This window comes from Pinus tabuliformis, chromosome 7 (assembly GCF_031772625.1).
Source record: "Pinus tabuliformis cultivar Carrire ecotype Pingquan chromosome 7, CPIR1, whole genome shotgun sequence".
NCBI classification, from domain to species: Eukaryota; Viridiplantae; Streptophyta; class Pinopsida; order Pinales; family Pinaceae; genus Pinus; species Pinus tabuliformis.
In genome coordinates this window covers 966,314,001-966,321,057 of record NC_142293.1, presented here as the reverse complement: position 1 = coordinate 966,321,057, position 7,057 = coordinate 966,314,001, and the positions used below count along the sequence as shown (strand labels likewise).

The 7,057-nt window shown below is 33.2% G+C and overlaps 1 pseudogene; it reads right to left on the bottom strand.

The window, feature by feature from the left end:
* Nucleotides 1–4,811: 4,811 nt before the first annotated feature.
* LOC149250828 (calcineurin B-like protein 3 pseudogene) lies at nucleotides 4,812–5,513 on the bottom strand (annotated as a pseudogene).
* Between the last annotated feature and the right edge of the window lie 1,544 nt (nucleotides 5,514–7,057).

The window sequence follows — 7,057 nt, the reverse complement described above, 5'->3', positions numbered from 1 at the left end:
CAACTCACTTGGAAAGCGTTGAGTGGTTTATCAACTTCCTTAGTAAGCACATAATGGTTTATCAACCCACCTATAGCAATCATCCTAGTGGCTGACCATACTTCCTAGTGGTTTATCAACCTTACAACAAGAACCTAGGTGGTTGATCATCTTACTTGGTAAGCACTAAGTGGTTTATCAACTTCCTCAACAAGAACTTAATGGTTTATCAGCCCTTTTCAGCAAGCAATTATCACCTAATTCCCCCTCTGGCATCTCATTGATATTTCAAGCATGGAAACCACATCTAACAATCTCTGTGTGTCAACATTCAAAATTACATCCCATCAGTCTTACCCGAATTTCTCAAATGCGCAAAACCCTCACTCTTGTGCTCCATGTTATTTCTTTTTCCAACATTCTCTCACATTGTTCGTCTCTAACATTATGTTGTTCAAATGCCTTGTTTTTCTTGCCATCATTTCTTTTTTGCTTTAGACTCTTTGTGCCCCCATGGGGATATTTTCTTTCCCTCCCCTTTATGTTGTGGAAGTGGGAAGAACATGGGAATATCCAACACTTTGTCATGTCTTTACCAATAGGTTAGTGGTGGGCATTCAACTTTGCTAGCTAATGACTCACAACTATCCCTTAGATCGTGGATCTGTCTATCTCATTCTTCAGTTCCAACAAATATAAAAATAAATTTATAATTAAAATCATTATAAAAATTGGGTCCACATAAGTGGTGTTACATTTACCCACTCTTTGCCTAAAGATGCCAAATAACCTCTTCATGAAACCCCTAGAAATAAAGGAAATAAGTCATTGGAAGATGTTCTAGACACTGAGTCTTCTTAGTCAACTTCAATTCATTATAAAACAAATAAATAAAAAATAGGAAATGAAGTGAAAAGACAGATTACATTCAAGGATATCCATCAAGAAGTTTTCTGATTTAATAATTATTTTATTTCTATGCCAATATTTACAGTTTAAACATTTTGAGGCACTAAGTTTTTGGGTTGATAATGATAATATGATACTTAATTTTAAAGAAATATCAAAATAACATATTTTGGTTAAAGGAGATACAAGTGCTATCAAGATGATGATGATGATGTATTTATTGAGATATTTATTGTGTGTGTGTGTGTGTGTTTTAAAATGATTTTAAAATATGGGAGTCACAACGATTTTTATTTGCAATAAAGTCTTATAAATTGGGTTTATTGGGACTCAACCTCCTATTAGTTCAGAATGCTATAAATGTTGGTGATATTTTTATAATAAATCTTCTTCTACTATACCTTTTTCTAAATTAAAAGTTTAAATAAGTGGTTAAGAGACATTCAAACCAATTTTTTTTTATACAAGTATTAAAAAAAGGTTAAATCATGAAGAGATGGGGAAATTTTGAGTAAAGGTATACTTGAGTGATTTCCTATCGTTGTTCATTTTCCATAATGAATTTTTTATGGGCTAAATTATCTTGTTGATATTAAGGATATGTTGAAAAGTGATAAAGCAAGATAGAGTGGCACTAAATTGTGGTGTTCTTCATGGTTGTGCATTTTCCTTTTTATGTTTGTACTATTTAGAATTTCTCATCCTATTCACTACTAGTTAGTGTAAATTTTGTAGAGGCTTGCTAATGTATTTCACATCTCTTGAAGTGGTTCAGATTAGGTTTACTTTTCTTATTTCTCTTTTCTTAAAACATTTGGTTTCCTTTGCAGGATTTTTTGTAATATATTAGGATTCTAAGGACATATTTGGTCATGATCCTTGTAGGGATTTGAAAAGACAATCAATATTGTATTCATGTTGGTTTATCATAAAAAAATATTGTTGATTTCTTTCTCTAATTGGCTTATTACAAAATTTGTGTTTAACTGATATTGGTTCTCCATCTTTGTATTTCTTTTAAGTTATTTTAAAGTATATTTTGATCATAAGCCTTCATGTATTATTAGTTTAATATTTGTGCCATTATAAGCAAAAACATAAATTTTCATAATATAAAAATAAACTAGAATTGAAGAAAATTTCCCTTGGAATTTGGGTGTAAATTTAAAGGTTATAAAACAAGGGTGATATTTCTGCTTATCTTGCTTAGCCTAATATGATTCAAAAGTTGTTGTGAGAGGTATTAAAAATTCTCCAATAACAAACACCAATTATAGTGATGAATGATAATGATAATGATTATAATTGAATGTTACTACAAGTTGCATGATTTGGAATATTTATCTATGAAAATTAGGGTTTTGTTTTAATGTACTTGACCTAATGTCCCAAGTGCATGAGAACACGTTAGAAATAAGTGTAACAATTAAATATTAGCTACATTTTATTATTGTGGACCTTTACATTATCCCATTTTGTATGATGATGGGTTTCTTATTCATATATAATAAAATGGGTTTCTTATTTTATTATATTGCCCAATGTTGTAGAATCTTTTGTCTGTGATTAATTAATATACTAATCAATGACATTGATACAAATGTTAGAGATGTACTTTGTTGGACAATACATTAATGTAATTATTATATCAAAACAAAATAATTAAAATATAAAAATCAATATTATTATAAAAAAATATTTGGTTTTGAGATGATTATTTAAAATTTTATTAAAAAAATAATTAATTAAATTACATACATATCGGCGCATGGTATCCTTTTGAACTCATAAAATGTTGCACACCATAAAAATAGAAATTGGTGTATTTTTATGAGACATCCAAATTATTGCTTTAACTAAATATAAAAACCGATGCTTAGCAACAAAGAATGGTGTCAACGTCTCACATCAAAATATTTGCAATTCCATGTCACCCTGATGCACATGGTAATATGGGCATCAATATTCCCTAGCACACAACAAATTATACTAGCAATATTGTACCGTTAAGGCAAAAAAGGCAGTTCTAGTGTGTAATAATTATACAAGCACTAGTGCTTTTAATTTTGGTTACACACTAGAGTTTGTTAATTAAAAAATGCACTAGTGCAGCTTTGTAGAATGAACATAGAAAAAGAAACATATGCTAAAACATCTCCCCACCTTTGTTTAGTTATTGTAAACATATGCTATGAATAACACGTGTTACAGTGGATATTTTATGGAAAAAATTTCCCAATCTTGTAACACTAAAAACTCCCACAAAAGGGTGTTTTCCTTGTAGTGTCATGTATGTCCCTATATTTATTTCTTACCTTTGAGATATCTACACTAGATTTTAATACTTACTTATAGATCAAATATTCCTAAATCCAAGTCCTCTTGCACTTTTCAGTACACAAATTTTGTCCCATGCCACTAAGACCCATTTCTTTTTTTTCCTTTGTAGGTTCATCTCCAAAGAATGTTTTTTTTTAATTAATTTTATTTCTTTGATGAATTTTTGAGGTGCTTTCAATGCTGAGAAGAGGTACAAGGGAATGGATTGAAGAATTGATTTAATGAGGAGCATCTTTGAAACCAATGATAATAATTATAAGGTACAACTTATTAGTTTGAGTTCTATTTTATTTAGGAGACTTTCCCACGAAACATTTCTCAATAAATTCTACCAAGTTTTTAGAAGTGAGTCTTTTCAAAATTTTGGGATGTGAATTGTATTATTTCTATATTTAAGGAAATATTAAAAGGAATATTAAGGATTCACCATGATTTATTTGCACACTTGAAGCCTCTAGGAATACGTCCATGTTTCTCTTTAGAGTACATGCTTTTATAGCTATAGGGGATCACATAAGAATTGTTTCATCCATGAATTGTAGACATGAGAGAGTGTTTGATTTGTCTAAATCTTTATGCCTTGTAAGATTCTTACTTGAATTACTTTAATCAGGAGATATCTCCACAAAACGTTTCTCAATTCATTATCCACCAAAGCATCTCATAGCTATTTAGAAGGAAGTCCCTTTTGGAAAATTGATATTTGAGCCATACCATTTTATATATTTAATGTAATAATGAAAAATAATATTAGGGACTAACCATGTTGCATCCCTAAATCCTTTAGGAATAGGTCCAAGATTATCTTAAAGGACAAACTTCTCTAGCTATATGGGATCCAATAAGCATTATTTCATCCATGAAATGTAGACATGAGAGAGGATTTGATTTGTTGAAATTATTTATGCCTTTGAAGCTTCCATCCCAAATTAGCATCTTGAAACTTCTATTGATTCCTTTTTTCCTTGTGATGAAAAGAAAGGTTCTAAAGGATCTCCCTATTGGATTCCTTGTGAGGGATTAACAGGAAAATAAGGATCCATTACTATGAATGAGAATAAAGTTGAGGAGACCAAATTGAGAATCTATATATTCATTCCTAGATGAAACCAATGGATTTTAAATTTTTTTCCCATGAAGTTCTCATTGAGCTAATCAAATGCCTTGAAAATATCAATATTTATTATCATTCCTACTTTTCTAGTTGTGATGAGAGAGTGATTTTTCTCATGCACAACTACGATTCCTTCAAGAAGCTACCTACATTTAATATATCCACCTCTATCATGGTATGTGATAAGAGGAATTGTGGTTTTGAGATGATTTACAATAACTGGATATATTTTTGTAAACGACATTACATAGGGAGATTGTTGATAGCGAGCTAAACCCGCCAAACCCAGAATCACATTCATACCCTTGTATACAGCATATCTCAGTATTTTCCCCAAACCAAATTCTTAATACTTGGCAAAGTCACACTCAATATATGCCCTTTAAACGTAATCGAGATTGACATTCACAATTTCCACCAGCGCACATGGGATTATTAACCTTCACAGTTTATTCAACATACAGTTTCTCTATTCAAAAGTCTCGTTAATAATACTTTTGATGACATCATCTGAAAGGTTCATGCCTGACTCAGCAAGCGTGGCCACTACCATACTTTTCACCTCTTGTCTCTCAATAAAGCCTTGTTGCTTTAAGTCATAGAGTTCAAAGGAAAAGTCAATTTTTCCATCTATTGGAGCATTTGGATGAAACACTGAGAGTGCGCGGGCAAACTCTTCAAAACCCAGTGCGTTCTTATGCTTTATGTCAAACAAATCGAAAACTCTATCTACAAACAGGCTCTCTTTCTTATTGGTTTAAATAATGCCAGTTGAAACTCTTCCTTGTTGATAGGACCATCATCAACAACAGTGCTACTAATCTTCTTAAATAGTTCATATAATGCTTCTATTCCGCTCACACTGAAAACAGTTTCACTTACCACTTTCTGAGGGTTTCTAAGGCGGCGAGGTCGCATGAAATACTTTATGCCAGGACAAGGCAATAGTTGATCCAATACATAGCCAATTTCCTCCAAGCACTGCACCATTATAGTATAAACTCATAACCATCCTCCATGCCAGTGTTATGAAAATGTAGTGGCTTCCAACTTTGCGAACGACCGCCTCGGACCAGTTTCGCAAAAGATCCCATCAAACATCCCTTCCTTTCCGAGAGAGCAGATAAAAATAGGCCATATATAAATTTCTTAAAAATAAAAAGGGTCAACTGAGAATGGCTGCTTCTGCTTCGCACTATCCAAGCCTGCATTTGAATGTAATACTCCCGAAACTCAGAAGGTGCAGTTATCCCACGATGCTATGATATTTATCGTTTAAGAATCGCTCCGATGCGATCTCAATGGGAAATCATCGTTTCCCAGGATGAATGTCATTCAATTATTGTCGGTTCCACGCACCGATGCAAAATCTCTGGACCTGATGCACTTCAAACCGGAGATGTATTTAATTCACTCCGCTCCGAGCCTCTGCTGCGCTAACGTCTTCGGCTTTAAATCTTTTTATTTATTAACGTGGTCTTCACTAAATCAAACATTCCCGTAATCCTCATAACAACAGCATTGACCGCCATTTATAATCGTCAACGGCATCTAAGATATGTATCCGGCAATACAACTCTACGTAAATCGTAATACAATACACAGGGATATATATATCTCCGACCCTATAAACATCTCGGTCGCATACCTTGTCCAACCATCTCCGATTTCATTTGCCACAGTTCTGATCCGGTCCAAGTCGGAATCACAATTCGGCAATTCAATGTAGGCTCACGCCTTTGGACTCTTCATTAAGCCATAAAAAAAATTACAAACCTTCTGGCGCTCAAGGAATAACATATGAGTTTCTTCCAATGATTACGCCTTATTAAAATGATTTTCCAGTCACGGCACTACATACGCTGCAATCAGACTCTGTAGGATTGTCTCCTTAGAGAGACACCGATCAACAGCGCCCCAAACTCATCATACACGAATCTGTGCCACGTAGATCCTAAATCTAGTCGGCAATTCACCGTAACTGATATCGGTTATTTAACCTGCGCCAAAACAATGCTACAGCTCTTCGACCCATTACAACTGAATACCAGTATTAACAACATCAAACTTATGTGCAGAGTTCTGTTACAAAATTTATTCTACGTTTCCCTGCCAAACTCAGACATGGTAATGCCATATATATAATTGAAAATTCACATTCATTCACTCATACTCATAGAATCGATCTATACATATAACTTTGGAAAATGCTTTCATATAACCACACCAAAATCATTTACAGACTATTTTTCTTGGCCAGATATTCCAGGTCGATGGCCTTTTTACAATTGCCCAAGGCTCCCAAGCGGAAACCCTCACACTATTCTCCCCTCTCCACTCTCAATCTCACTAATCTATATCAATTGAATTGAACCAATTTTGGTTCATATCCCTTTAGTCACTCCACAAAATCCCCAAGTATCTCAACACCCCTATAATCTAGAATTTTATCCCTAAATTATGAAACTAAATCTAACTTAGGCTCATAATTAATTCTTAAATATCCCAAGTCTAACTTCTCTCATGTTTTCCAATTATTTGGAAACATTTCAAATCCTCTCAAAATCTCATAAATATTTACATAATATTAATAATTTCTCAAAAACATGAAACCCCTAGATTTAAATAAAATACAAAGTATTTTTTGGAGATGATGCTCCTGCATCAGACTCCCCATGTAAGAAAATTCATGACCACCTGGTCATAAGTCTGGAT